The sequence below is a fragment of the Anomaloglossus baeobatrachus genome, chromosome 5 (assembly GCF_048569485.1).
Source record: "Anomaloglossus baeobatrachus isolate aAnoBae1 chromosome 5, aAnoBae1.hap1, whole genome shotgun sequence".
Lineage (NCBI taxonomy): Eukaryota > Metazoa > Chordata > Amphibia > Anura > Aromobatidae > Anomaloglossus > Anomaloglossus baeobatrachus.
Window position 1 is genome coordinate 470,171,789 of NC_134357.1, and position 27,753 is coordinate 470,199,541.

The 27,753-nt window shown below is 47.8% G+C and overlaps 1 protein-coding gene across 3 annotated transcripts in view; it reads right to left on the reverse strand.

Moving 5' to 3' along the window:
* The window catches only part of SULF2 (sulfatase 2), a 127,251-nt gene extending 112,218 nt beyond the window's left edge, over positions 1-15,033 (reverse strand). For 2 of the 3 annotated variants that reach the window (XM_075350641.1, XM_075350636.1), the window contains exon 1: positions 14,919-15,032. The gene's annotated coding sequence lies outside the window, so the exon portion shown is untranslated. Of the gene's footprint in view, positions 1-14,918 lie in introns of all 3 variants that reach the window. The other variant, XM_075350640.1, reaches the window with a different exon arrangement.
* Positions 15,034-27,753: the final 12,720 nt, after the last annotated feature.

Here is a 27,753-nt window from a genome sequence, read left to right on the forward strand (position 1 = left end):
TCCTGGGTCTCCTGCCATAGCGTTTCATTTCATTCAAATGTTAACGGATAGTTTGCGCGGACACTGATTCACCCTGAGCCTGCAGGACACCTTAAATTTCATTGGAACTTGATTTGGTCTGCTTATCCAGCATCCGGACTATCCTGTTTTGCAACCTTTCATCAATTTTTGTCTGTCGTCCATGTCCAAGGAGATTAGCTATAGTGCCATGGTTGTAAACTTCTTGATTATGTTGCACACCATGGACAAGTCAACATCAAGATCTCTGCAGATAGACTTGTAACCTTGAGATTGTTGAGATGTTTTAACAATTTTGGCTCTTAGGTCCTCAAGACAGTTTTTTTTCTCCTTTTTCTGTTCTCCATGCTTAGTGCGGCACACACAGAAACACAATGCAAAGACTGAGTCAACTTCTTCCCTTTTTATCTGGTTTCAGCTGTGATCTCCATATTGTCCATACCTGTTACTTGCCACAGGTGGGTTTGAAAGATCATCACATGCTTGAAACAAAAGTTGTTTATCCACAATTTTAGGAAAAGATCCAACAACTATGTCCAGCCCATTTTTTTGGATGGTGTGTGAAATTATGTCTAATTTCCCATTTACTCTGTTTTTGTGTGTTGTTCCAATACACATAACAGAAATATACATGTAATTGCAATTATTTTCTTGGAGAAATACTTCCTTTTCTGGAAAAAAATCAAGGTTGCCAACATTTTCGGCCATGACTGTATGTGGGGATGCACCAATTATTCTGCAGTACTTTACGGGGGTCCAGACAGTACCGTAAATTAGGTGTGCTTAGCTCCTGCTATGTCTTGATGGAGTCACCATTTATTTTTCAAGAGTCATTTTCTACACAAAAGGCAACATATTTAAAAGTACAGCTGTCTCCATTTTCTCCCATGATGCCGTTGGCTGCAGTAATGGTTGTGTACCTCAGGGTTAATGTTTCCCTTCTGCAGGAACATCAGCTGCCGCCATTAGAAGGAGATCAAAGTGGAACATAAAGTGCAAGTCTCGACCCAGATTCCAAGCGCTGATGAATTCTGTGAACTTGTAGTGAACCGAGATTCAGTGCGGATCCTCCGCTCGCCCACAACCCAAATAACCAGAGTTGGCAGGATGGTAAAGCCGCGTCATCTGATGAATGCATTGGAGCACATTTTTTTTTGATTTGACCCCAAATATCTGCTCAGAGCAGCAACCCAGCACTGCGGTACAGATAAAAATAAGTGTGTCGCTGTCTTATCCGTATCACTCACATAAGACATAAGCAGCTCTTCTTCTTTCGGTCATACAGAGAAAATCTGCATGTACTACCGATAGGATTCAGGGGCGAGATGAGCCTCCAGATGACAAGTTTCTCCCACATGTGCCTCTTCTGCTCTGGTTGACGCCTCCTTCCATGATTCCTCACTGCGACAACATGAAAACCACAAATATTTCCAAAATTCCTGCAGACGCCGCTCCACCCCGGACACAATATGAATTTCATCTGTGCAGATGACTGTCCCAGGAAGAAGGAAAAAGCATAGAAAAGCCCAGCAAACCCAAATGGCACAGCAACAATCATCTCAACTACATGAACTTATAAAAATTGGGCAAAAATTAATATACACTATATGGACAGAACTATTTGGACACTTACAGGGGCTTTTATCACCTCCCAATTTATACCCATTAAGATTAATAAGGAGTTATCCCCCTTTGCAGATAACTGTCTACCCTCTACTTGGAAGGATTTCCACAACATTATGGAAGTGTCTGTAGAAATTTTTGCCCATTCATCCAGAAGAGCATTTGTGAGGTCAGACACTAACGTTAGGGAGAAGTCTGATTCACAATCTGGATTCTAGTTCATCCCAAAGATGTTGGATGGGGGTTGAGATTGGGGCTCCGTTTGGCTGGTCAAGTTCTTCCACAGGAAACTCTCCCAACTGTGTCCAATCATGTTTTTTTGGACCTTGTACACTGGGCACAATCATGGGGAATAGAAAAGGGCCTTCCCCAAACTGTTCTCACAAAGTTGGAAGCTACTATTGTGTCGCCCAGGGCTATGGGGTACTGGGTCCCGGGCCGTATATGTACGGGGATGCTGTGTCACGGTTGTATAATGACCGATGCTCGGTTCCGTGACCCTGGGGACGCTTAAAGGGGTATATATACAGGGGAGTGAAACAGTTTGTATTGTGATGCCACTTGCGGGTTGCGGTTATGGAACCGCCGCTGCACAGTATTACCTCTGGGGCTGGCAGCCTGGATGGTAGGCCCTCCGCAAGTAGGGCTGGTCGCCAGGGAATGAATGGAAGGGGTCCATCGCAGAAAGAAGGGAGACCACACAGTGGGGATGCAGTGCAAGTTCTGTTTACTCACTGTAAGGTGGAGCTGTGGCCCTGAGGACGGCTGGTTCAGACCCCTGGTCCCATTTGTCCCAGTGCCGGTGTGGTGACATGGTAGTCTCTTTCTCCGGCACCTATCTCGTGTTGGTGGGACCCCGTAGCCTGGTGTGTTTGTGGGTCTCTGACTGTCTTTTGGCAGTCTCTCGTCCGTACGGCGGGCAGTGCGAACCCTTTAGGGTCGGTGTTCTGTTCCAGTCCCTGGCTCAATTTTTACTGCTGGTGCCCCCGGATACTTGGGTCAGTGAGGTCCGTGAAGGTCCCCTCACTGTGCAGGTATTTGTCAGGTTGCATGAAGCTGTCGCCTGACCTAGGGCCCTGTGCCCCGTCGGGGCTCTGGTTCCAGAGGTACCTAGCTGTACCGTCCCTGGCAACCACTCTTTGCTACCTGGGTCTCCGTTACATGACCCCGTCTGGAGACACGTCCATCCCCTTCAACTGTCACTACAGGACTCTCCTGTCTGAGTCTCTGTCTGTTTGTCCCCTCCCACCGGGCTGCTTTCTAGTGGACTGGACTGGCTCCATCTCTAGGTGGCCATCCATTGGGTCCCGGACTAGTCAGTCATCCCTAATGAGAAGTGGGAAACTGGGGATGTTATGTGTGTTGTTGGCACTGTCACTGGGTTTCCAGGTCCCTGGGGGTAGGCCCTGCATCTTGGTCAGGATGCAGTACTTAGTAGTGCCCTGAGGGGTTCAGGGGCGCTACACTATTATCCAAAATGTCTTGTGCTGAAGCATTAAACGAAACGTCACCTGTAAAAACACTATTAATGTGCAGATACGGGGTTACTTTGCAGGTTAATAGCGTGCGCCTGAACACTGAACCCCGCTGCCAGGAGGAAATTAACTTTATTCCTTCCGGCAGCGTTTATATAATAAATCTACGCCAGTGGCTGTAACGACGCCACACACTGACTGACAGCTGCTCTGCATTAAACCCAGCTGTCAGTCAGTGGGAGGCGCACCATTACAGCCACTGCTCTCCATAAACAGAGTGGTGACTGAACCCACTCCAGCACCGCCTCTGACTGAAACCCAAACGCTGCCAGGAGGAATAACGTTAATTTCCTCCTAGCAGCGGGGTTTAATATGTAGGCGCCGGACAGGATTCAAAAGCCATTAACATGCAGATTAACCCCATATCTGCAGGTTAATAACGTTTTTACAGGTGACAGTTTTCGTTTAATATTTCTCTTCACTGGAACAAAGGGGACAAGGTTAGTCAATGAAATGCAACCTCATGGCATTATTCCTCCTCTACCAAACCTTATAGCGGGTACAAGGCAGTCAGGCAAAGTTGACGCCGAAGGTGCACGAAGGTGACGCCGAAACGTGCGCGTCGAGGTTGGCGTCACATGTACGTGCAAGTCCCACTCTGCTCAGATAAACACCTTTTCTATATTTATTTCTAGGAGGCTCTTTTGTATATTTTGTAGCAACCAATTACCTCTTAAGACAAACGTCCTTACTGTTTTCATTTCACTTCATCTACTCTTCTTTCTGTGTTTTACAGTGACATTTTAAACCACTGCTGATTTTATTAATTCCATAACTCTTTTTTGTCACTATTAACCCTATACATCTGTATAACACTAATGGATATAACACAGTTGAGTATATATACACTCATATTATATCCATGACTCACTTGTCAGCTCTTTCTGAACTTTTTAGGGCTCTAACCCCTTTCCCTACTGTGTTGTACCTGTACTGTACCTGATCCTCCCAGTAATGTTTTTATCCTCTCACATATACACACCTTATACTTTTGCAGAATACCTGTGCCTGATTTTTAATATACCTTTACATGTGATACCCATGTCTCTAGTCATACTGCCAGTTGATGGTCATTATTTTTAATCTTTAATAAAATTTGTTATATTTGACCCAATCGGTTCTCTTAGAATTTTTTTATTCTAAAAATTTTGGTGCAAACCTTACAGCGGGTACAATACAATGCAGTCAGGCAAAGTTCTCCTGATATTCACCAAATCCAGACTGATACATCAGATGCCACGATTCATCACTCTACAGAACACATTTCCTCCAAAGTTCAGTGGCGGTGGCTTTACACCACTCTATCCGACGCTCAGCATTGTACTTGGTGATGTAAAGATGGATGAAGCTATTCGGCCATGAAGTTCCCGGCAGGCGCACTGTTTGTGCTGATGTAAATACCAGAAGAGATTGGACTGTGCAGTTATGGAGTCAGCAGAGCGTTGGAAACTTAGGTCAACTGCTCTTCAACACTTGGTCCCCTTCTCTGTAATTTTACATGGTCTCAATTTCTGAGTTGTTGTGGTTCCTCCCACTTTTCAATAAAGCCATTTACAGTCCATCGTAGAATACTTAGGAGGAAAAAAAATTTATAACATGACTGGTTTCAGCGGTGATTCCTATGATGGGACCTATTAGAAAGATCTATTCGGTCACATTAATAAATGCAGAGGGCATGGCAAGGAGCCGGATGTTACACACTATGTGGCTCTGGCAAACACACAGAAAAGGGCCACTGTGTAAGAACAATATATGGGCACTTTGCTATCCAATAACTCATCATAATGCACAATTCCACCCAATTTGGCAGTGGACATGGCCCCCTTACCTCTTGGGCCCCTCAGCGACTGCACAAGTTGCACCAATAAAATGTTTGCCCCTGCTGTGTGGCCGTGGGATTTAATGAAAAAAAAAAATCTGAATTTTGTGAAGACGTGTCCTATTACTTCTGTCCATACAACCTATAATTGTTTCCTACAGCCTTGGGTGTCAAATCTGTTTAGTTCTACAATACCCAAAGTCTAATACCATAAGCCAAATATTGATCCTGGGTTACATTATGGCTTCCAAAAGAGTCGCAACACAATTTTCCGATAATCCTATATTACATATCTGCCTAGTAACAGTGAGACATCAATATATGAAACCACCTGCACAAAACAGCGATGGCTTTGGGCAAAGGAACTTGACAGTGTGACAGATGGGACACAAGACAGAGCTACCTCAGCTGTCAATCGCACAACGAGCCGGAGCACTATGTCGTCATTCTCCGGAGAGTCCAGCGATCGTCTGTCCCGAAAACTCAAGGGAAAATCTCTCCAGGTGTTCGAGAAAGGAGACGTGGAGGACCTGGGGCGATGTCTGACAGCAGTGACTGACAGCTACAGCGGCAGGTGGCGCCAAGCGGTGGAATCTCTGCAGCAGCGTGTGGAGAGATGGAAGGTCTGAGCGACGCTGCGGCACTGACTGGAGACAACCGGTCAACTATGGTACTTATCTAAGATTCTCGGAGGTAAGAGGGACGATTCACCGGACGGATACAATGCAACAATCAGCACAGGAAAACAAATTTCTGCCTACACTGGATACAATTGTAACAAGTCTTCAGCTGTTCACATATGGTGCTTTTTGCACCCTTTTTGCGCTTCGCTGAAAAATTGCTGCGTTTTACAGCACTAGCAAATAAGCATAGTACTGCAGCGGCCCTATAAAAGGGCTTCAGTAATGCCTAGCGCTAAGAGATGAAGAAGAACGTGACCCCCTCCCCGTCGAGTTTATCTCCGCATGGTTCAGTCTTAACATGTTGGCTACAATAAGTGTTTTATACGATTAAAATGAAGTCAAGCGGCGGTGTGGCGATTTCCACCGAGCGAGGCTGATAATACAAGCCCTCGCCAGCGACCTCCTAAAAGAGATCACACGAGGAGTTAATTGGAAATCCCGCGCTCTTTCTGCTCTTCTCTGCTGGAGCGTCGGCCGAACAAAACAGGATCTTCAGAGCCGACCGCGTCCCCCCGACAACCGGCCCAGAATGAGCCCCCGCTGCAGATCTACAATTCACAGTCTTCTTCCTGCTGAATGAGAGAAATTACTGGCGAGAAGACGGAGATTATAATGAAGACAAATAAAAAATAATAATCCTGCTTAACACGAGCTCTGTGACCAGCGGCTTTGTAGTGTTTAAGAAATACAATTCTGGAGACCTTAAAAGAAAACCAACAATTCTGCTAAGAATACGTTTTTGAAGCGGATTCACACAAAAAGACTCGTGTGAACAGAACCTAGAAGTTCCCACAGGAACCTGCACATTAGATAGAGAAATACACAGATCGTCATAGCCATATTATACAGAGGATATCCCTGAATAGATCACACAGTGCCACCCTATAGAAAATATTCTCAGATATAATCACACCAATGTCATGTCAGTACACAGAAAATATTCCCGGATCCATCACATCACGGCGTCATTCACATTACACTGAAAGTATCGCTAGATCTGTCACAGCACCGCGTCATTGTCACTGTACAGCGAGTAACTCCAGATACATTACATGGTGCCATACCCACATCATATACAGAAAATCCCCGGATACATTCCAGAGGCAAAATATACAGAACATCCCCGGATATATCCCCCGGCGACATATACAGAACATCCCCTGATACATCCCCTGGCGTCATATACAGAACATCCCCAGGAACATCTCTGGATACATCCCCTGGCAAAATATACAGAACATCCCCGGATACATACCCCGACGACATATACAGGACATCCCCAGATACATCCCCCGGCAACATATACAGAATATCCCCAGATACATCCCCTGGCGTCATATACAGAACATCCCCGGATACATCCCCCGGCAACATATACAGAAAATCCCCGGATATGTAGTGGCCCTGAACACCTCAGGGTGCTACAAGGTTTGCATCCCCACCAGGATGCAGGGCCTACGCCCTTAGGGACCCAGAACCCCAGTGCCGGCAACACCAAAAACCCAGGTAATCCAAGTTTTCCCCAACATTCCCCCATACAATGGTACCCAGCTAGGGTGGGACCAATGGATGGCCGCCTAGAGATGGAGCTACTCCAGTCTACTAGTTGACCAGGTGGGAGGGGAAGACTGTGGAGAGTAGTCGGGAACACAGGAAAACAGTAGTCAGAACTACGGTGACAGTTGAGTAATGACTGTGGAAGTGTGAAAGTGGAAGTGAAGTGACACCCTGACTCGGGGTGACTGTGACCTGGTACCCAGGATAGGTGCAGAAAAGGACGTAGAATCCGGCAACAAAAAACGTCTTCATTCAGGGAAAATATCCATGATTAAAATCCCGTTCATTAGTGCTAATTAAAATCCATTACACGTACAGACATGGGGACGCGGTTGACGCGTTTTAGAAGAGAGTCTTCCTAAGTCGTAACCATAGGAGAGGTGGTTGCTGGTGGAGTACACCCGGAACTACACACCGACGGGGTACAGGACCCTTAAACAGGAAAGAGCTTCAAGCCGACCTGTTAACACCTGCACAGCAATGGGGACTATCAAGGACCTTGCTGACCCTAAAGAATCCGAAGACTCAGTAGCAAAGGGAGAACTGGGGACAGGACCAGAGACTCCATCCCCACAGGGTTCACACTACCGTCAGGCGGACAGAAGTGGACAAACCACAGACCGGGGACCCCCAGTGTTCCATATCACGGTGACCACTTACCACAGACAGGTGCAGGGGAAGAAGGTACCAGAGAACCAGACTAGCACTGGGACGAAGGGGACCTGGAGGTTAAACCAGCCAGCCTTGGGCAACCAGTTAACATCCCAAAGTGAGTAAACCAGTTGCGCTGAATACCTGTCTGGACTCCGTCTGACGCCCACCGCACCATACACCTGCTGGGGCAATAGCCTACTTGCGGAGGGACTACCATACTAGCTGCTAATACCATCAGCCCCAGTAGAGACATTCTGCAGCAGCGGCGGCTCCCTATATTTGGCCGCAACACCGCAAGTGGCGTCACAAATAAACTCTATTCACAAATCCCCTGTAAAGATCCCCATTACAAAGAGGGCCCAGGGCTCGGAACTGGATAATGGCCACCATCGTGACATTCCCAAAAGAGATACTGACAGGAACCGAGTACCCCATATCCCTGGGTGCTAAACATGCATCCCCTGGCGACATATACAGAACATCCCTGGATACATCCCCCGGCGACATATACAGAACATCCCTGGATATACTGTAGGCCCCGGCGACATATACAGAATATCCCCCGGCGACACATACAGAACATCCCTGGATATACTGTATCCCCAGGCGACATATACAGGTCTATTCCCGCCTCACCCGCTACCTCTCCTCTCACTCTCTTCTAGATCCTTTACAGTCTGGCTTCCGCCCCCTACACAACAGAAACAGCCTCATCAAAGTGTCCAATGACCTATTGACAGCAAAACGTAATGGTGGCCACTCTCTGCTTATTGTTCTTGACCTCTCTGCAGCCTTCGACACTGTTGACCACCATCTCCTTCTCTCTATGCTCCATTCAATCGGCCTAAAGGACACTGTGCTTTCCTGGTTTTGCTCCTATCTTTCTGGCGGCTCATTCAGCGTACCATTTGCTGGCTCCACATCTTCTCCTCTTCCTTTCACAGTTGGGGTCCCTCAAGGTTCAGTCCTCGGCCCTCTTCTTTTCTTCCTCTACACTGTCCCAATTGGAATGACCATCAGTAGATTTGACTTTCAGTACCATCTTTATGCTGATGACACACAACTATACACCTCATCCCCTGAGCTCACCCCCGCTGTACTACAGAACACCAGTGAAAGCCTGACTGCAGTTTACAACGTCATGTCTGCTCTCTATCTGAAACCTAACCTTTCCAAAACTGAACTACTTCTATTCCCTGCATCTTCTAAGCTCCCTCTCTGTGTGTGGCACAATGATAACTCCTAGGCAGCAAGCCCGCTGTCTGGGTGTTATACTTGACACTGATCTCTCCTTCACCTCCCACATACAATCTCTTGCCCACTCCTGCCGCTTGCACCTCAAGAACATCTCCAGAATCCGCCCCTTTCTCACAATGGAAACGAGAAAAACCCTCACCGTGGCCCTGATCCACTCCCGCCTCGACTACTGTAGCTCTCTATTAATTGGTCTCCCCCTAACTAGACTCTCTCCTCTGCAGTCCATCCTTAATGCAGCAGCCAGGGTCACCTATCTGGCTAACCGCTACTCGAATGTCTCTGCTCTGTGCCAGTCATTGCACTGGCTGCCCATATATCACAGGATCCAATTCAAATTGCTTGTTCTCACCCACAAAGCTCTCCACAGTGCGGCACCGCCCTATATCTCCACCCTCTTTTCTGTCTATCACCCCACCTGTTCTCTACGCTCTGCAAAAGACTTTAGACTAACGTCCCCACTAATCGGAACCTCCCACTCCCGGATCCAAGACTTCTCCCAAGCTGCACCAATCCTCTGGAACGCTCTACCCCAAGAAGCTAAGACAAATCACAACTTACTCAGCTTCAGACGCTCCCTAAAAACGCATCTTTTTAGGGTGGCCTATCACACTCCCTAGCCGAATTAAATTCACATAGTTCCTCCACGTCTTCTCAAAATATAACCCCACGTCAAATTCCATGGCACCCAAATGCATCTCAAGATTCTGGCCAACTGGTCCAGGCAGCCATTATCTATCCCCCATATCCTTGAGATGGCTGGACTACCATTGTAAATACCGTATTTTTCGGACCATAAGACGCACTTTTTTTCCCCCAAATGTTGGGGGAAAGTTGGGGGTGCGTCTTATGGTCTGACTATAGGGCTGCGGCCGGGAACGAGGGTGCTGTGGTGGAGCGGGTCATCGGGGACACGAGCAGGCAGCAGCAGCGCCTGCCATGACCACGTGGGCCCGCTCATTACATATGCACGCCCATCCTCCCGGCCATCTCTCAGCGCAGAAGCCGGCGCTGACAGGTGGACGGGAGGACGAGCGGGGACGCGCGCATAGTAAAGAGCCGGCCGCATGATCACCCCTGGCAATTACAGCCTGGAGTGATCATGTGCGGCTGTATTCACTGCCCCCCGCGCGTCATTACCAGCGCGGGGTGCAGTGAATCAGTACACTCACCCGTCCCCGTGTGTGGAGCCGCCCCCTGCAGCAGGCGATGTCTTCCTGTTTGTGCCGGTCAGCTGATCTGTGCTGAGCTGGTCAGCTGATCGGCACAGACAGGAAGACATCGCGTGCTGCAGGGGAACGGCTCCACACACACAGATCAGCGTGCCAGAGAGGAAGATGATCGGTGCTGCAGGGAGTGAGGAAAAGGTGAGTATAAACGTTTATTTTTTTTCTCTGTGCTATAGGATACAGGCCATATACCAGGATGGTATATGAGCACGATGGGGGCATACAGCAGGATGGGAGTATGTGAACAGGCTGGATGGGGGGGGGGGGGATGTGAACAGGCTGGATGGGGGGGGGGGATGTGAACAGGCTGGATGGGGGGGGGGATGTGAACAGGCTGGATGGGGGGGGGGGGATGTGAACAGGCTGGATGGGGGGGGGTGAACAGGCTGGATGGGGGGGGGGGGGATGTGAACAGGCTGGATGGGGGGGGGGGGGATGTGAACAGGCTGGATGGGGGGGGGGATGTGAACAGGCTGGATGGGGGGGGGATGTGAACAGGCTGGATGGGGGGGGGGATGTGAACAGGCTGGATGGGGGGGGGGATGTGAACAGGCTGGATGGGGGGGGGTGAACAGGCTGGATGGGGGGGGGGGATGTGAACAGGCTGGATGGGGGGGGGGGATGTGAACAGGCTGGATGGGGGGGGGGATGTGAACAGGCTGGATGGCGGGGGGGGGATGTGAACAGGCTGGATGGGGGGGGATGTGAACAGGCTGGATGGGGGGGGGATGTGAACAGGCTGGATGGGGGGGGGATGTGAACAGGCTGGATGGGGGGGGGGATGTGAACAGGCTGGATGGGGGGGGATGTGAACAGGCTGGATGGGGGGGGGGGATGTGAACAGGCTGGATGGGGGGGGGGATGTGAACAGGCTGGATGGGGGGGGGATGTGAACAGGCTGGATGGGGGGGGGATGTGAACAGGCTGGATGGGGGGGGATGTGAACAGGCTGGATGGGGGGGATGTGAACTGGATGGAGGGGGGGGATGTGAACAGGCTGGATGGGGGGGGATGTGAACTGGATGGATGGGGGGGGAGGATGTGAACTAGATGGAGGGGGGGGGAGGATGTGAACTAGATGGAGGGGGGGGATGTGAACAGGCTGGATGGGGGGGGATGTGAACAGGCTGGATGGGGGGGGATGTGAACAGGCTGGATGGGGGGGGGATGTGAACAGGCTGGATGGGGGGGGGATGTGAACAGGCTGGATGGGGGGGGATGTGAACAGGCTGGATGGGGGGGGGGGGATGTGAACAGGCTGGATGGGGGGGGGGGGATGTGAACAGGCTGGATGGGGGGGGGATGTGAACAGGCTGGATGGGGGGGAATGTGAACAGGCTGGATGGGGGGGGGGATGTGAACAGGCTGGATGGGGGGGGGATGTGAACAGGCTGGATGGGGGTTTATAGCAGGATCATATACAAGGCAGGAGGATCATTACCAGGCTGGGGTACCTTAGTAGAAAATTTGGGGACATTACCCCCATAACAGTTTCAGCAGCAGATCCTCGCCCCATAACAATGTGTCATGACCACATTTTTTGCTTAAAGTTTTATTTTCCCATTTTCCTCCTCTAAAACCAGGGTGCGTCTTATAGTCCGGTGCGTCTTATAGTCCGAAAAATACGGTAAGCACTTGTACCTTGTCGTCCCCCCCCAGATAGAAAGCTCGCAAGAGCAGGGTAGTCTTTTTTCCATATTCCAATTATTGTATTTTCTATAACTGTTATTTGTTTGTATATGAACCTCCTGAATTGCAAAGCTCTGCGGAATATGTTGGCGCTATAGAAATAAAGATTTATTATATTATTATTATTATTATTATTATTATATGAGTTTTAGGTGCTTAGCAAAACAAAATATCTTGTGACACAAAAAGCAGAAAACAAAAATAACAAACAAAACCGAAATGCAGATTTTGCCTGCAGACAAGAAAAAAAAAAAGCAAACTGCAAAAATGCAGCATGTAAACAACGCCTGGATGAGTTATTACATATTAGCTATTTACGAAGTCAAGGTTGGAAGTTTAATTATTTGATGTCCATATTAGTCCTGCTGAGTATTACAGGACGGTTGTATATAATATATATGATATCGTCACAACTATAATAGGAAGGAGCATGGAGAACGTCACTCACTGTATATATGGCAGGAGGATTTACATCACGTAAAGTACACGACACAATGGTGTGACTAGGTGCACATGCAAGAGAACAGATATCAACTGAGAAATATATATACACAGAAATCACCAGGCAGGTTGGGTTTTCCATGGTGCATATACAAAAAGATGGCTAGCACCAGGCCCTAATTCGTTGCTGTTTTTCCACCCATAATTGTTTTTAGCGTTTTCGATTTTTTTTTTTCCCAGTTTGATGCTCCCGCATGAAGGCCTCCTCATGGTATTGTCCACGTGGCGTTGTAAGGTTAAAAGAACGGCGTAAATTGACCCATTCCATCCTGCCAGTATAATTTGATGTCATATACCAAGTCTAAGATGTCTACACAAAGCATTAGAAGGCGTTTACACATCATTGGCCTACGAGCCAGACGACTGGCTTTGTGTGTCCATTGACCTCATGACACCAATCTCAAAGGCTATCATGGTGCAGAATAAGATGACGATGGAGGTCTGTTCTCTTCAGCAATGAGACCCACTTTTGTCTTCATCACCTGATAAACAGAGATTGATCTGGAGACAATATTGGCAACACCATGAAGAGGTTTTCACTAGGGAACGTGAAGTGCTTTTGTACGTCATGGGTTGTCACCCTGCCTTTGATGCGGACGCGCACGCCGAGCCCATATCTTTCCATGCAGATGAAGGCTGAATCATTCAGCCTTTATCTGCCTCTAAAAGCTGTTGGTCGAGTATGGTTCTTCCTGTGGCTATTAACCTGTTAAGTACCGCTGTCAATCTCTGACAGCAGCATTTAACATGCACTAGCAGGGGGGAGGCGCCTGGTTCTGAGTCCTCATCGGCGCTTCCATGACACAATCACAGGACACCGATGAGTTGTCATGACAACCAAGGGGTCAGATGATGACCCCTGTGTGAGTCATCTCAGTACTACTATGAAAATCAGCCAGTGGCCGGCATTCATAGGAGACAGATTTCTTCTTTCCCAGCAAATATGTGGCATTGCTGTATATAGAACGAGTGATCAGATTATTGCAGTTCAGGTCCCTATGGGGACTATTAAATACACTGCAGAGTAGAAAAAAAAATATGTTTTAAAAAATAAAGAAATATAAAAAGTTCAAATTCACCCCCTTTACCACATTAAAACTTAAGACAAAAAAACAAAAAGTAAAAAACACACATATTTGTTATCGCTGCATTGATAAAAGTACTGTCTTGGAGAATCATACTGCCAAATCATTTTTAGGATAAAATTAACTCTGGAGATTTAAAAAAAAAAATAAATAAATCGTAGAATTTCACTTTTTTTTGCTATTTTGCCAGACTTTGAATTTTTTTCCAGCTTACCAGTACATCATGAGAAAATGAACGGTGTCATTCAAAAGTACAACTCATCCCATAAAAAACAAGCCCTCACATGGCTTTATCGATGGAGAAATAATTATGGTTCTTGGAAGAAGGGTTGGGAAAAAATGGAAACAAAAATTTGCCCTATCCTTAAAGGGGTAGTCCACTAGACAGCATAGTGGCCACACATTGATGTAAAGCTCATAAAGAAGGCTTTTCTCAAATACCTTGTGTAGTCAATTCTGCCCCTGAGCGGTGCTATTGCAGTCCACTCTTCCCTATCATGTGACCCCTGGGCTCCGTGACCTCTGAGATCCGGTGATGTCACGTCAACTTCTTGTTGACCCGACATCACCGCAGACGACCCCAATGTACCTGAGTCACTGGGCGGCTTTTCACCGCTCATCACAGCCCAGCATCGCTCCTGCTTGTGGCGCTCTGCAGCGAAGGAGGGAGTCCGGGATGTTGAGCTGTGGCAAGCGGTGGAACACCGCCCACAGCCCAGTGACCCAGGTAGACTGGGATCCGTTATCATGGCTGCAGAGTCTACAGACTTGTCTCCCATCCAGCACATCTGGGACATCACTGGGCAGTGATTACAGAGGAGCTGTCAGCAGAGGATCTTGATGATTTTCCCTAGTGCATTCAGAGGCAGAACCTTCCTCAGACACCCATTAATAACATGAGTGACAACAGCCGAGGATGGAGGTGGTGGGATTTCTGAGTGTGACACTCACACTCCATACTGAATAAATTGAGAGGCTTTGGGTGGGGGATTCCCAATTTTCCTTCATTTGCAGATAACCCGTCCATCCACCCTGTGATTTCCAGTTGGTGAAATATAGAGATATATCTATCTATACACACACTTACTATACATACATATATATATAATGTGTGTGTGTGAGTATGTATAGTGAGTGTGTGTATAGATGTATGGCTAGATAGAGAGACACAAACACACCTCTGGGTTTATCTCCCGGTCTATCAGCCGTGCAGGTGTCGGAGCTGCCGGTGACGGATGCCGCACATATGTGGACTCGCTGCCCGCACGTACCTGTCATGCTCCGGCCGCCGCCGCTCTCCACGCGACTCCTCGGCTCCGGTCCCCGCTGCAGGTGTCGGCACCCGCTTCAGTTCTGATCCGCAGAGCTGACGGCTTAGAACTCCGCCCCCTAACCGACAACCCCGCCCTGGCACCGCCTACTAGGGGAGTAGCCACGCCCGTTGATGAATTACGCCGGCAGCGCTTTATACTTCATACCGGCGACTAGCCCGCACCTCCCGCTGCACCGTGCCCTCCCCTTCTCCTCGCACGTTGCCCCGGGCCCCTTTTTCCTCGCACCGTGTCCCTTCTCCCCTCCTCACACGCTGCCCCGAGCCCCTTTTCCTCGCACGGTGTCCCCCTTCTCCCCTCCTCACAGGTTGCCCCGAGCCCCTTTTCCTCGCACCGTGCCATCTTCCTCCTCCACCCGCGGAGTGTGAGCTCCCGGGGTCAGTCATGAAAGGGCACCGTGTGTGTGAGGTAAAGTGCTCTGATGACGTCACAGCGGAGGTAAGTTACTGGTCACCATGGTGATAAGAAGGGCGCCAAACCGCCCCCCATTGAGTATACCAGCACCCATCGAAGTTCCTGACACTTTTCTCACCTCCTCTCAGGAATCCTCTCCATTCCTTGGGATGTTCCCAGCTTTACAGAGGGTTCCAGGAGACTTGGTCTGAATGACGCCAGTGACTGCCATTGAACTGTGCATGGTGTATGTCTGGGACCTCCAGTGTCCCCCGGCATCCTCAGAGCCACAGATGGAGGAGGTCACATCTTTAGGCGTAAATCACTGTATAGTTGGCGATGTTAGTGATAAAACGTCATTTGACTTAGGATCAAAGAGCCACTTCGAAATTTTCCCTAAACAAAAAAAAGGGGGACAACTCCTTGCTATTCATTCCTATGAGAAATCTTGTTTGTTCTTCACATCTGGATTTTTTTTTAGCATACTTTTCCTTTAAAAGGGTTGTTTCCTTTCAGTAAATGAATGTGTGACGCCCTGGACTAGCCAGGTAGTCACAGACAGACCCTTGGACAAACACCCGTCCCCTAATAAGGTAACAGCAGCCAACCTAAAAGTCACCCCTCTCAGGTCTTGACGTTCACACCAGGGGGCGGACCAAGGAGTTCGGCTAGCCTGAGGCGGGAAAAACTTAAACAGATCAGTTTTGGAGGTGAAAGAGAGTGGTAGTAAAGTGTCAACGTCTGTCAGGGGTCTGGGTCGTAGCCCAGATACCCTGTGACCAGGAGGCAGATGGTGGTTGCCGCCTGCAGGAGCCGGGAAGACGGCTGGTGGAACCGTAAGGGACCGGGACAGGGTAGTGGCCCGCTGGTACCGAACCAGGGAACCAACTGGAAACCGGAGCACCAGGAGGGTACTCAGACCCAGAACGAGGTCCAGAAGCCACTGGACCGCGTCAAATTTACTGATTGAGGTCTGGACCTTATGTCCTTTCCCGTCCCAAGACCCGAAAGACGGCAACAGCCCACTGAGGGGGATAGAAAGCCACCGCACAGGCAGAGAGATCCCACGGGCCAGCGCCTGCGGGCAAACTGGTTCCACCGCACACACAAAGCCGGGGAGCGGACTACCGTTGCTGAACCATAGGCAGTCAAGTTCTACAAAAAGGTGCAGGAGAAAGGCGGGAACCACCGAACCGGGTGGGGGACCAAACGCAGCCGGCTGCGGGCACCGACCGCCATCCTTTTGTCTTACCAGAGACTCCGGTGTATCTGTCATAGTGAGTACAACAGTGCCCTCGGGCTGCGCACCGTACCGCACTAACACGCCCGCACCTCGCAACGACCGGGCCCCGGGACCATCACCCCCTGCCCACGGAGGGGTCAACACCAGGCTGCACAACACCGTCCCCGGATGCCTAGTTAATGGCAGAGGCGGTGTCCACACTCGCCAGAACCCGTGGGTGGCGTGACGAACTTACATCCCTAAACACCACTGCCTCAGCCGTGAACCTCCCCACCGAAATTCCTCACGTAGCGCCAGCCTCCCTTCATAGCGATATGACTCCCGGGTCCGGAGGCGCTCAAGCCACCCACCAAACGAGCCTGCATCCGAGCGGCTCGACTGCGGCCAAGCACGGGGCGGTACAAATGTCCTTGGCTTCAGATTATTAAGACATAAACAGACCGTTCTCATCCTCCCCAGGTCCACAAGTGAGTCTGCACCGCTGTTCCTGCATTGGTGTTAGCGCCGATGTCAGACATCGGGGAGCAGAGTCATTGGTGGACCCGGGGAGGGTGAGAACAACAATCTGCAGCCGGGGAATAAATTGTCTAAAAGGAGCCATTTCTTTAAGACGTTTTGAAAAATGCTTGTTGACAAAAAGTGCACATCACTATTTGTAGCGGCTCCTGATGGCGTCTGCACCAAGCTAAGCAACGTCCAGTCAAAAGGCAGGAAGGAAAAAATATTTCAGGAAAAAGACGTTAAATTCTTCAAAACTGGAAATGAAAAACATTCCTGAAGCGGTTAGTTCATGAAAAATAACGCCACCTTTAAATCTGGGGAAAACTCTAAGGGCGTGTCCACATTGATGTGTTTATATGTCTTTGAGTAAACACCAGATCCTCTTTAAGGGTGGAAACACATCTATGCGAGTAAAATCGGTCCGACTGGGCTGAAAAAAACTCGGCTGATTTTAGTTCACGTTAGGTGCGAGTGCAACGCAAGTGCGATGCTATTTCTGAGATTTTACTAGCGTGTGTAATGCGTGTGTAATGCGTATTTTTTACTATGTCATCTGCCATTCAGCGCTGCTACATGGCCGCTGACAGCAGACACAGACAGCCATGTAGCAGAGCTGAATGGCAGATGACAGCAGACACAGACAGAGCCGCACTGTCAGAATGAACTCGGGTGAACTTCACCCGACTTCATTGTCATGCTGCGGCTCTGTCTGTGTCGCGCCCTGATTAGCGGTCACCAGTGAAGACTCACCGGTGACCGCTAATCTCCTGAGTAACTGAAGTTAGCAGCCCTCTCTCATATACTCACCAATCCCCGATCCCCGGCGCTGCACGGCATTCTCACTGCTCCGGCGGCTTTTACTGTTTTGAAAAAGCCGGCCGCCCATTAAACAATTTCGTATTCCCTGCTTTCCCCGCCCACCAGCGCCTATGATTGGTTACAGTGAGACACGCCCCCACTCTGAGTGACAGGTGTCACACTGCACCCAATCACAGCAGCCGGTGGGCGGGTCTATACTGTGCAGTGAAATAAATAAATAATTTTAAAAAATGGCGTGCGGTCCCCCCCAATTTTAATATCAGCCAGATAAAGCCATACGGCTGAAGGCTGGTATTCTCAGGATGGGGAGCTCCACGTTATGGGGAGCCCCCCACCCTAACAATATCAGCCAACAGCCGCCCAGAATTGCCGCATACATTATATGCGACAGTTCTGGGACTGTACCCGGCTCTTCCCGATTTACCCTGGTGCGTTGGCAAATCGGGGTAATAAGGAGTTATTGGCAGCCCATAGCTGCCAATAAGTCCTAGATTAATCATGTCAGGCGTCTATGAGACACCCTCCATGATTAATCTGTAAGTTACAGTAAATAAACACACACGCCCGAAAAAATCCTTTATTAGAAATAAAAAACACAAACACATTCCCTCATTACCAATTTATTAACCCCGACAAACCCTCCATGTCCGGCGTACTCCACGGACTCCAGCGTCGCTTCCAGCATGAAGGTGACAGGAGCTGCAGAAGACACCGCCGCTCCGGTCACCTCCAAGCAGCAACTGAGGTGAGTAGCGCGATCTGCTGAGGTGTCACTGAGGTTACCCGCTGTCACCGCTGGATCCAGTGACAGCGGGTAACCTCAGTGACAGCTCAGCAGATCGCGCTACTCACCTCAGTTGCTGCTTGGAGGTGACCGGAGCGGCGGTGTCTTCTGCAGCTCCTGTCACCTGCATGCTGGAAGCGACGCTGGAGTCCGTGGATTACGCCGGACATGGAGGGTTTGTCGGGGTTAATAAATTGGTAATGAGGGAATGTGTTTGTGTTTTTTATTTCTAATAAAGGATTTTTTCGGGCGTGTGTGTTTATTTACTGTAACTTACAGATTAATCATGGAGGGTGTCTCATAGACGCCTGACATGATTAATCTAGGACTTATTGGCAGCTATGGGCTGCCAATAACTCCTTATTACCCCGATTTGCCAACGCACCAGGGTAAATCGGGAAGAGCCGGGTACAGTCCCAGAACTGTCGCATATAATGTATGCGGCAATTCTGGGCGGCTGTTGGCTGATATTGTTAGGGTGGGGGGCTCCCCATAACGTGGAGCTCCCCATCCTGAGAATACCAGCCTTCAGCCGTATGGCTTTATCTGGCTGGTATTAAAATTGGGGGGGACCGCACGCCATTTTTTTTAATTATTTATTTATTTATTTCACTGCACAGTATAGACCCGCCCACCGGCTGCTGTGATTGGGTGCAGTGAGACACCTGTCACTCAGCGTGGGGGCGTGTCTCACTGCAACCAATCATAGGCGCCTGTGGGCGGGGAAAGCAGGGAATACGAGATTCTTTAATGAGCGGCCGGCTTTTTCAAAATAGTAAAAGCCGCCGGAGCAGTGAGAAAGCCGTGCAGCGCCGCACCGGGGGATCGGGGAACGGTGAGTATGAGAGAGGGGTGGAAACTGACCGACAGACTGTGAGAGAGGGACAGAGATAGTGACGGACCGACAGAGAGAGAATAGAGACCGAGAGGGAGAGACCGACTGACAGGGAATAGTGATTGACAGACATTGGGAGACATCGCTCGTTTCCAGTGTTTTAGGAAACATGCGAGAAATGTATTTAGAAAATCGGATGTCACTAGGATGGTGTGAATGCCGTCCCGTGACATCCGATTTTTTACACGCTCCCATAGACTTGCATTGGAGAGACTCGCAGTAGAAACTCGCAAAAAAGCAGCATGCCGCGATTTTTTTCTCGGTCCGATTTGGACTGAGAAAAAAATCGCAGATGAGAGCTGAATCATTCACTAACGTGTCCGATTCCAATGCGAGTTTTTCTCGCATTGCTCTACTGCGAGAAACTCGCAAGTGAGAAGCAGCCCTAAAAATGTGGAGTCTGCTCCAAAAACTCAACAAAAAGACTCACAATGATCACAACCTAAGGTTTTTTTCACACATCCGTGCAAAACACGTTTTGCACGATTCGTGATGTAGGTGCGTATGAGTGTCCTTGTGTGCTGTCAGTGTGCTATCCGTGTGACATCTGCATAGCACACGGACAGCATGAACGCCTATACTCGCCTGTCACCGCCGCTGCTGTCTCCGGCTCTGCTGCTGCTTCTGGGTCCGCAGTGCAGTGAATATGCTTGCATGAGTATGAGTGGGCCCGGAAGCAAGTGACAGCAGCATAGCACCGAAGACAGGTGAATATAGAAAATAATTCTATTTCAAAGACACGTGTCTTCTCCGGTAGGTGTCACATGGATCACACCAGTGTGTAGGCCGTGTGACATCAGTGCTGCTAGAGAAAACCAGACATGTCACTTTGTGGAGCACACGGACACGTATGTGCTCCATAAGGCCTGAAACACACGTCCATAAACAACACGTGCGTGTCTCGTGGTCCGTTTTTTGGGTCCGTGTTCCGTTTTGAATGTCCGTTTCTCTGGTACGTGTGACATCAGTGTGATGGCGTATGCTTGCCGTGAGTGCGTGTTGAATGTTCGTGTATGTGTGAGATACATACGTGTCATGTCCGTGTTTCTTGAGCCGTTTCTCCATTAAAAAAATAAAACGGACACAGACGGTACAGAAAGCACGTACGTGAAGACACGGACCCATTGACTTTAGCTGGTCCGTGTCTGCGTGATGCCGGCGAAATGCGGACATGTCATCCGTGTAAAAAAACACACATACAAACCACACGGACACACGTTCTGTGTGGCTTTATGTGTGTGTGCCTGTTACCATAGGGTAACATTGGTGCACGTGTGTTCGTGCTGCCGGTACGTGTCAAAAAGTCCCAAACATGTACCGGCGGCACGGATATGTGTTGCAGGCCTTAGGAAGTGTGAAGAGATCCATTGATTTTAATGGGTCTACGTGTGTTCGTGTGAAAACGGACGTCATATGTACCGGAAACACGGACGTGTGAAGTAGGCCTAAGGCTAGTTTCACACATCGGCATTTTGCCGGATCCAGCACACTCCAGTACAGTGTTAATACTGTACAATGGCATAGCTGCAACCTCCGGTCACATGACATCATGTGACCGGAGGTTGCCGCGATGCCATTGTACTGTATTACACTGTACTGGAGTGTGCTGGATCCAGCGACATGCTGGATGTATGAAACTAGCCTTAGACTGTTCACGTGGAGTTTTTTTCTTCTAAAAATGCATGAAAAAATTGCTAAAAAAAAACCCCTCTTCCTATTTATTTCTGTTGTAAAACCAATGTTCATATGTTCAGTCTTTTGAGCGTTTATTTCTTCAGGTTTTAAAAAAACACCCAGTGGGGAAAAAGGAGGCCATGTCGTCTATAAAGCCTTTCTTTATGGTCCAAAGGGGGCGCCGTCCAATCAGAAGGCTGCAAAAAATGCTTGGGTAAAAAAAACCTGTTCAAAACCACTTAAAGGGAAAGTATCGTCAAAAAAAAAAAAATTTCAATAACTGAAAAAATGTAAAGTAATAATGTTTTAATGTTTTGTTTAAATATTATTTGTTTTTAATTGAGCAAAATATAAAAAAAAAATTAAAAAGTTTGATATTTTCCACTGTTAAACAGTAGGGGGAGCAGCTACTGAAATCCTACAGAAATCCCACTGTAGAAAAAGCTCACATTACAGCTGCAGTAAAGTGGGCGGAGTCTGGTCTCCTGTGTGTGATGGCACGCCTCCCCCCTTCCAGTCCAGTCAGTAAATCGGACCAGACAAATTCATGCTGTGACTTTTATTTAATATTTCTTCACATGGATCTCTAGTGCATGTGAACTAGAACATAGGCTGGACGTGCTCTTAGGAGATGTGATACCCTCCAGTCCGCTACATCGCGCAGTGCACGTAGGCGGCCATGGCTTCCGGCAGCCCTGATTACACTGGACGAGAACGTTGATAGTTTTAGCTGCGTTTTTGGTGTCTCGTTTGTCTACAGTATATGTTTGAAGGGAACCTGTCACCACATTTGTCCCCTATAAGCTGCGGCCACCATCAGTGAGCCCTTATATATAGTATTCTAGAATGCTATATATAAGAGCCCAGGCTACTCTGTAGAACGTGAAAAACACCTTCATAATATTCACCTAGGGGGTCGTCCGGTCCGATGGATGTCGCTACTCTGTCCAGCGCCTCCTCCATCTTGTGCGATCGCCGTCGTCCTTCCCAGCCCCACGTGCATGTAGCATCCTGCATCATCCACACAGAGGCCTCCATTGTGCTCCTGCACATGCGCACTTTTCTCTAGCAAAGTACTGTAATGCGCAGGAAAAGGTCAAAGAAGAACTACAAATGCAGCAAAAAAAAGTGGAAACCTAGCCTTATAGCAAAGTTTGCGATTTCGCTCCACGTCTCTGTGTGTCTGACAGATGCCCCTCGGTCCCCTCTCTCCGGTTTGCATTATTTCCGCCAGCGTATAAATTCCAGTTTTATTGCCACCCTCTATTTGTATCCTCTCCTTTATAATGTGCATCTGATCTTTCTCGCCGTCCTCCATGATCTGCGATCGACCTTTTATATATCATCTTGCTAAAAATACAGTAAACTCTGTACGTTCCCCGGAAGCCGCGGCCGTCACATCAATCCTCCAAGCGCAGGAAAACTGCTTATGAGAAAAAAAATCTATTTTCGGAGCAGAGCAGAAATATCCGACCTGATGGATGTCCCTGCAGGAGATGAACGCTGATGTCCCGCCATAGCCGCCACATAAATGTCAGGCCTGAGATCTACAGGAAAGTACCGCCATTTATACCGGCAGCGCTGGCAGCAGTCTCTGCAGACACATTACAAGGCACAGATTACTTTATCTTCAGCCCAACAAGACGACTTCTACTCAGTGATTCACGAGACACCGCAGGCAGAACGACTTATGTATTTACTGGGAAGTCGGTGGCCGCGCTCCCGGGGAAGCTGTTCTAGAACTGATCACGCCAGGTCTTAAAATGGAAAGATGCAGATTTACTGAACATCACAATCCCTAACTGCCGGAACTCTGCACGAACAGACACATACGGGGTGGGCAGCTCCTGGGGAATACAGCCACCATCATATTCCCATGTGATCACTGAATCCATATAATATAAACTCCCTAAATCTAGAGCTCAGCGCTAGTGGCAGGAGAACAGCTCCTCGGCTTTAGGCCAAGACTACATGTGACCATCTCTCACAACTTGTCAGCAACTTTGCAAGCGATTTGAATATTCGTCAGATTTTTTTTTTTTTTACGAAATACGCAATTGCAGTAGGTCACGGGTTGCAACTCTATCCCATTAGATGACATGTTGCAATGTGACAATGTCATATTACGTGTTTTGTGTAACCTAAGGCTTTCATCCCACAAAGCGTATTTACTGCAGACCCCCTGCAGTGGAGCTCAGAGGTCTCTGGGTGATACCCAACAGTAGTATTTACCACTATAGATTTCATTCTGAAAAAGGTGCATTGCAAAGATTGAACCTCTCACATCACATCCACTCCATGAAATTCATCTGCTGTGGATCTGACACAATTTTATATTTTGCAGCATGTGTGTGAGCTATTATTTTTTTTTTTTTTTTTTTTTTTAAATCGCTCATGTATTTTGCTGCTATACTGAAAAGCAGCTGATTTTCGTGACTGGAATATACAAATTAAATGAGAGGAACTCCAATGACTTCCTGAGCTGCATTCACTATACTGCTGATAGGCTATGTGCGCACGTTGCGTACTGGCCCTGCAGAAATTTCGGCAGCGATTTGAACAGCACACGTGCGCTTCAAATAGCTGCAGAAAGAGTCCGTAGTGAAAAAAAAAAAAGCCGATTCCATGCGCTCTGACTGCAGCCTCTCCCATAGACAGAGCGGTGACTGCATGCAGAGCGCATGAAAGAAGTGACATGTCACTTCTTAGAACGCGTGCTTTGGGCAGCAGCCGAAGCGCTGCGCTCTAAGACGCCATGTGCGCACGTCTCCTGCATAATCTTCATAGATTATGCTGGGTACGCAGGACGCATGCAGTTACGCTGCGGTGCAGATCGCAGCGTAACTGCATGCAAATACGCAACATGCGCACATAGCCTTACTCTGGTTTCACATCAGCGTTTTTCTGTCGCACTGCCAGATCCAGCACAAGTACAGTACAGTTCAATACAGTTCACAGACAGTGCGGCAAGCCCCGGTCACATGCTGTCACATGTGCCCGGAGCTTGCCAGTGAACTTTATTGAACTGTACTACACTTATGCTGGATCTGGCAGTGCGACAGGAAAACGCTGATGTGAAACCAGCCTAACAGGAGATCTACTCCAATCACTTCCCAGAGTGCAGTCACTATAGTGCTGTTACAGGAGATATACTCCAATCACTTCCAGAGCGGCAGTCACTATTTTGCTGTTATAGGAGATATACTCCAATCACTTCCAGAGCGGCAGTCACTATTTTGCTGTTATAGGAGATATACTCCAATTACTTCCAGAGCTGCAGCCATTATTCTGTCATTTACTCCTGTTGCACAATAATTCTCCCATTACGCAATGATTTCCCCTTCAGCCATACTGAGCTGAATCGTGTCCAGGCTGACAAGATAAGTCCGTGGACCTACCATGGAGATCCCCCCCCCCCTATTCAGTTGTATGCAGGGCCGGCTCTAGGTTTTTGAGGGCCCTGGGTGAAAGAGTCTAAGTGGGCCCCATCCACACGTAAACAAGCACATATACGTGCACATACAGGCATACGTACATATACATATTTAACCCCTTAAGGACGAAGCCAGTTTTGTCCTTAATGCCCAGGCCATTTTTTTGCAATTCTGACCAGTGTCCCTTTATGAGGTTATAACTCTGGAACGCTTCAACGGATCCCGGTGATTATGACATTGTTTTTTCGTGACATATTGGACTTCATGACAGTTATAAATTTAGAACGATAATTTTTGCTTTTATTTGTAAAAAAAATCGGAAATTTGATGAAAATTTTTAAAATTTTGCAATTTTCAAACTTTTAATTTTTATGCCCATAAACCAGAGAGTTATGTCACACAAAATAGTTAATAAATAACATTTCCCACTTGTCTACTTTACATCAGTGCAATTTCTGAAACAACATTTTTGGGGGTTAGGAAGTTAGAAGGGTTCAAAGTTCATCAGCAATTTCCCATTTTTTTCAACAAAATTCACAAAACCATTTTTTTAGGGACCACATCACATTTGAAGTGACTTTGAGAGGCCTAGGTGACAAAAAATACCCTAAAGTGACACCATTCTAAAAACTGCACCCCTCAAGGTACTCAAAACCGCATCCAAGAAGTTTATTAACCCTTCAGGTGCTACACAGGAACTAAAGCAATGTGGAATGAAAAAAAGCAAAAAATAAAATGTTACCTAAAATGTTGCTCTACCCCAAATTTATTCACTTTTAGAAGAAATAACACAACAAAATGGACCCCAAAACCTGTTACCCACTTTCTTATGAACGCGCCAATACCCCACATGTGGTCAGAAACCTCTGTTTGGACAAATGGGAGGGCTCGGAACAGAAGGAGCAATATTTGAATTTTCTGAGAGCAAATTTGGTTGAAATAGATTGCGGGCACCATGTTGCATTTAGATGTCCGCTAAGGTACCTAAACAGCAGAAACCCCTCACAAGTGATACCATTTTGGAAACTAGACCCCTTAAGGCTCCTATCTAGGGGTATAGTGAGCATTTTGGACCCACAGGTACTTCACAGATTTTGATAACGTTACATTGTCATATTGAAAATTTTCATTTTTTTTCTCAAATGTTGCTTTAGCATCAATTTTCTCACTTTTTCAAGAGGTAATTCCAAAAAGTTGACCCCAATGTTTGTTACCCACTTTTTTTTATGAGCGCGGTGATACCTCACATGTGGTCTGAAACCTTTGTTTGGAGAAATGGGAGGGCTTGGAACGGAAGGAGCAATATTTGAATTTTGGAAAGGAAATTTGGCTGAAAAAGATTGCGGGCATCATGTCGTATTTGGAGGACCCCTAAGGTACGTAAACAGCAGACAACCCCCACAAGTGACTCCATTTTGGAAAATAGGCCCCTCAAGTAATTTATCTAGATGTTTGGTGAGTACCCTGAACCCCCAGGTGCTTCACAGAAGTTTATAATGTTGAGCTGTGAAAATAAAAAAAAATACATTTTTACCACAAAATTGTTACTTCAACCAGACAGCTTTTTTTTTATCAAGAGTAAAAGGAAAAAATTCTGCATAAAATTTATTGTGCAATTTCTCCTGAGTATGCTGATACCTTATGTGTGGTGGAAATCAACTGTTTGGGTGCACAGCAAGGCTCGGAAGGGAAGGAGCGCCATATGACTGCACAATTGGCTGGACTCATTAGCGGACACTGTCTCATTTGGAAAGCCCCTAAGGTGCCTAAACAGTGGAGCTCCCCCACAAGTGACCCCATTCTGGAAACAAGACACCTCAAGGCTTTTATCTAGGTGTATAGTGAGCATTTTGAATCCACGAGCACTTCACAGAATTTGATAAGCTTAGGTTGCCATATTGAAAATGTTCATTTTTTTCACAAAAATGTTGATTTAGCATCAAATTTCTCACTTTTTCAAGAGGCAACAACAAAACATGGATCCCACAGGTTGTTATCCAATTTTTTGTGAGCCAGGGATATGTGGCCATAAACCTCTGTTTGGATAAATGGGAGGGCTTGGAATGGAAGGAGCACCATTTGAATTTTGGAAAAGTTGAAATAAATTGCGCACACCATGTCACATTAGCAGGGCCCCTTGGGTACCTATACATCAGAAAACCCCCCCACAAGTGACCCCATTTTGGAAACTGGACCCCTCAAGGATTTTATTCATGAGTATAGTAAGCATTTTGATTCCACAGGTACTTCACAAAAATGTTGCTGTAGCAACAATATTCTCACTGTTGGGCTGTGTGGCCATGATCCAGCGACACGGCGTCTAGTACACAGTGTCAGCCTTCCTGCAGAGATAAGAGTGTTGTCCACGGGAGAACGCAGCTGCCCATGCCCACGATTTGGGTTCAGGCTGCTGTGGACTTTAGTTCTATTCTACCTGCAGAGAACACTCATCTCCGCAGCATAAATTGACATGCTGAGGCTCGGGAAGCCCCGCCACAGGTCGGTTTATGCTGCGGAGAAAAGAAGCGCAGTGGGCATGGGATTTCTAAAAATCCTTCCACTGTGCTTCTACTGCACAACGCAGCGTTATGGATGCAGGGAAATCACTCTGCGCCCAAAACGCTGCAAACCCTGATTGTGGGCACACAGCCTAAAATGCTACAATGGATGGATGAATGGATAGATGTCAAACATATATAACGTCCCACCCCCTGCATATTCTAAGCTGGCGCCCTTTAGTGACTTTCATGTGGCACTAAAGGGTGCCTAGCCTTGTATTTAGCCCAAAAAGAAAAAAAAAATTAAAATAAATGACGTGGGGTCCCCCCTATTTTTGATAGCCAGCTAGGGTAAAGCAGACAGCTGTAGCCTGCAAACCACAGCTGACAGCTTCACCTTGGCTGGTGATCAATTTGGAGGGCTCCCCAAGCTGTTTTTTTTACTTTGTTTATTTTTTAATTATTATAAAAAAAAAAACCCGTGGGGTCCCCCCAAATTAGATCACCAGCCAAGGTGAAGCTGACAGCTGGGGT